Source organism: Solanum lycopersicum, chromosome 3 (assembly GCF_036512215.1).
Source record: "Solanum lycopersicum chromosome 3, SLM_r2.1".
In the NCBI taxonomy this organism is placed as follows: Eukaryota; Viridiplantae; Streptophyta; class Magnoliopsida; order Solanales; family Solanaceae; genus Solanum; species Solanum lycopersicum.
Window position 1 is genome coordinate 22,054,570 of NC_090802.1, and position 4,823 is coordinate 22,059,392.

The 4,823-nt window shown below is 33.5% G+C and overlaps 1 long non-coding RNA gene across 1 annotated transcript; it reads right to left on the minus strand.

Annotated features, from left to right (window-relative positions):
- Nucleotides 1-619: 619 nt before the first annotated feature.
- Nucleotides 620-4,181, minus strand: LOC138347200 (uncharacterized). Its single transcript, XR_011219913.1, has 4 exons — nt 3,816-4,181; nt 1,662-3,734; nt 1,511-1,581; nt 620-1,405 (listed from the first exon to the last, which is right to left on the minus strand). It is a non-coding gene; the product is annotated as an uncharacterized lncRNA (long non-coding RNA).
- Nucleotides 4,182-4,823: the final 642 nt, after the last annotated feature.

Here is a 4,823-nt window from a genome sequence, read left to right on the forward strand (position 1 = left end):
CAAAACTTCAATTTCATCTCATGATTTCATATCATGATACCATATCGCATGGCCAAACAGGCATAACTTATTGTTACATTTGATAATGAATCAAATTATTACTATGATTGATAATTACTCAAACGATCACTATAATTGATAATTAGGGCTTAAAGTACCGTTATTTCTCAAATTTTATGTCTCTTGGATGTCTGACATCTAGAGGTGCAAGATGTATCACTACCAATAATGCCTGTATTAAGCCTATAATAGATAAAATGCTTAATTCTAGGCAGAGAAAAGACAAAATTACCACTAAAAATGTTTTAGATTTTCAAAAAAACACTTTAATTTTGCAACTATTTTATTACCCTACAAAAACTTCTAATATCTTTGTGAAAGGATAATTTTGACTCATTCTCTAACCTGGGTTATGAACATTAGGGGTGGGCGTTCAGTTCATCGATTCGGTTTAGTCAAATTTTGGTTCGATTTTTCGGTATTCGATTTTAGAAAAGTATGAATCATAGTTTATATCAAACTAGATCGGTTCGGTTCGATTTTTTCTACTTCGATTTGGTGTTGTTCGATATTTTTTAATCGTTTTTTTGGTGTGGATAAAAATAAAGAGGGAATAAAATAAAGTGTAAATAGTTTCATCATGTGTTAGATAAAAATAAGATAGTTGAATGGCTGCCAATTGCCATATTGCTAACTACTAAGAAGTAAAAACAATCTACCAAAGTGTTAATAGTTTCATCCTCTGCAATACTCATCCCACGACCCACGTTCCATACACTCCTAATTGCACTCCTAAATTCTAATCCTCTGCAATTTCACGTTCCATACATCCTCTGCAATGCTCATCCCAATTGCCATATTTCCATACAATTATATAAAGGTTCACCTCCAGACATATGATTAACTACTCATTCAAATTTCAATCTTTTAAACTCATCTCCATACATCCCCACACCTCTGCAATACTTTTAAGCTCATCTCCATCCCCCACACCTTTCACTTTCTTCTTTCATTTCTCTTTTCTTTCCAACAACCCTCAAACTCGATAAGTAAAAAGGAAAGATAAATTCACTTTCAAGTTCCAACAAAAATAAATACAACACCATAAAAAATCTGAGGCTGAGCTCAAGTTTCAACAAAAATAAAAATACAAATCAATGCAACACCCAAAAAAAATACAAATGTTTCAAAAACATCAGTCAGTAAGTCACAACTTGAGCACCACAAAATAATACAAATGTTTCAAAAATATGAGTCAGTAAGTCATAGCTTAAGTCTTACGACACCACAAAACAGTAAACAGTAAATAGAGTCACAAGTCACAGCACCCTTCTTTGGTGTCTTGAACGACCACACAATGTTTTCAAAATCAAAACATGAGCTTTAGGAGATTATATGGTTGAACCTAATAAAATAAATAAATCAAAAGGCAGAAACTTAGTTAGAAGTCAGAATATTTCAAGATACAAAAAAATATTTTATATCAAACAAATTAAGTTATAAAACTCACCATTAATAACAAAAGAGCATCTTGTTATCATACGTCAACAATGCAACAATCCTCTCCACTGTTTGTCATTTCTAAAGATAATTTAAACAAATGTCAAGCAACATAAATAAGTAGATTTGTTTTACAACATACTAGCAATATGAAAACTCACCAAGTTCAAGTTTCTTAAGATTCTCCAAGTTTTCTTCCACACAAATAGAATTAGGCTCTTTTTTAAGCCAATCTTGACCACAAACAAGAGATTGCACACATTTAGGAGTCAAAGAACTTCTGAATCGATCAACAATATGCCCACTGGTACGAAATGCACATTATGTTGCCAAACTTTAAATTGGAATAGCCAATACATCACGAGCTAACTCTGAAAGAATAGGAAATCTTGGAGCATTAACTTCCCACCAACTTAAGACATCAAAATTATAATGTTCAGGCTCTTGATCTTCTTTAAGGTATCTCTCTAACTCCGACTTAGAAGCCCCGCTTCCACTATTTTCCTTTTGTTTCTTCATGTAAAACTTAGTTCTCAAAGCTTTTGTTCTCGAATTTTGAGAACAAGAGCTAGATGAATCAGATAAATTCGATAAAGTAGATCTAGATGGAGATGATTGATGTTGATATTCTTTTGAATATTTTCTTAAATAATTTTCAAACAAAGTTTCTATATAAGCCTTCACTTGTGTATCTACTTTCTTTCCCATTTCCTCCCTAAATAGTTCTCCAAGTCCAAAACTAACATACATAAATTTATTTCGAAGATCTAACACAAAAGCAATATAAATCATCGAGTTCATCTTATCAGGAGTGCCCCAATATTTCTTGAACTTCATCATCATCCCATGAGCCATATTTCTCAAATTACGATCTTCACTTGTAAGACATTGTTTCAAGTATACATAGAGCTCACATACATCCTCAAAATGAACACTAGATGTAACATACTGTGAACCTGAAACCTTTATTGTAAGTTCATAAAAATTTTCAACAAATTTTACTACACTTCTCACATTTGCCCAATCATCACATGCAAGTAATCCAACAACACTTCCATCCTCACAAATATGAGTAGATAGATAAGTTTTAAAATGTTCATCAAAAAGATCAAATCTGTCAAAGGCCTTTTCAAAGTTTTGTGCCTTTTCCAACAACAAGTAGGTAGAATTTCACCTAGTAGGCACATCTAGCGACAATGTTTTACTACATTATATCTTTTGAAATTCACAACATTTCACAAAGTTTCTTGTTCTTACCGGAGAAGATCTAACATACCTCACCATTTGCCTAACCCATTTGACAGAAATATTAATTTCCTTCAAACCTTCTTGCACGATTAAGTTAAGTATGTGAGCCATACATCTCACATGAAGATGCTTGCTCTCCATTATGTTCGTTCCCCACATATCTAATTGCTTAGATAATTCTGTCATCATAACACTATTTGAAGAAGCATTGTCAACAGTAACAGAAAACACGTTATCCAAGTTCTAATCAAGCAAGCAATTACCAATAGCATCTGCCATGTGTTCACCCTTATGACTAGATATGGGGCAAAAATTTAGTATTCTCGTATGCAACACCCAATTTCTGTCAATGAAATGAGCAGTCAAAACACATGTAATTTTTTTTTTCATCGAGGTCCATGTGTCAGTGTTGAGGCAAATCTCTGGTTGTATTTCTCTAAAAAAAACTTCTTCAGATTGTATCTTAGTTCACTATAAAGTGCATAACAATCCCTTGTTATTGTTCTACCAGAAGGAATTCTAAAGAGAGGTTGAGCTTGACTCATAAACTTCTTAAAACCTTCTCTTTCTACAAAACCAAAGGGTAGTTCATCAATAATTATCATTTCAACTAAAGCCTTCCTAACTACATCTTGTTCAAATTTCCAAAGCGGTGCACGTGAATCAGTAGAGTGAGAAATTTATCTTTGATTGAGAAGTAGTTTCGATAGTAGACTTATAAATTGAGCACCTTGCTAAGTGTTGGTTCAATGCAGTTGTACCATTAGGGAAAGTATAGATATGAAATTAGTGACAATACCTGCAAGTTGCTCCATTTATGTTATTCTCAACAACCTTATTAAAATGATTTTATACTTTCGATCTTGGTGCTATTTCTTTTCTTTTCTTTTCTTTTTAAGTTAGGTGCCAACACTGCCACTGCCATCGTTATGCAAGTCATTAGTTGAACCAACAACAACAAATTTATTTTCAATTTCATTCCCCATCTGCAAAAAAAAAAAACTAAAGTGGTAAGCAAAAAAAAGATTCAGCCGAGAGTCGACAACAATGGTTCGAGAAATACATACCATTTTTTGATGTCGGCGGACAACGATGGTATGAGCCTCTGAAGAAGAGACGATGAGAAGACGAGAAGGCGGTCGGCGGCTCAGAGTCGGCGCTCTCAGACGAGAAGATAGAAGGTGGTCAACGATGCTCTCGGTTGAAACATGAAGACAATGAGAAATATGAAGAAAGCTTTAAGACGACGAGAAACGGAGAAAGATGAAGAAAGGAAAAAGCTTGAAGAGTGAAGACTAAAGATGGCTCAAAACTCAAAAGTTTAATTTGGGGCTTAGGGTTTACATTTTAGCATTTTAATTGGTAGTGTCTTAGTGATTTGAAATTTTAGTAAAAATTAGTTATATGTTGAGTGTAGTGTATATTCAATTAATTATTTAATTTTTAAAATGAAAATATTTTTAGTGAAATTTAAAAATATATAATATAGGTAATATGAATTATTTTTTTTAAATTTATTAAATAAAACTTTGGTTCTTCGGTGCATCGAAGAATCATCACTGAACTCTGAACTGAAGAATCGAAGTTCCAAAAAAAACCGACACCGAACCGAAAGATCGAAGAACCGACACCAAAAAAACAAAATTTTTCTGTTCGGTTTGGTTTTTCGATATTTTTGCCCACCCCAAATGAACATGTACAAGAGACGCATGGAGAAGTGTTTATAGTGTGAATAACCAATTTAAAAGTGACATGCGTTGCTGTTTTTCTTTATAAATTATTCCCAATTTATGACATGTTTTAGGAGAATGTATGCAAGTTCTTTAGATGAATCGTGAACATGTTGATATAAGATCCAAGTACGTTATTTCGAAGTTGACAAATAAAATTTATGGAGTTGAAAAATGGACGAACCTTAGGTAGGATCATGGTCCATGGAATAGGTCCGTCGATCTTGGTCCACAAACCAATTCTATGAACCAAACGATGAAGGAACGGGTTGGACCGTAGGTGGGACCACGGTCCATGTACCAGGTCCATCGATTTTGGTCCACATACCCATTCTCAAAACCAAA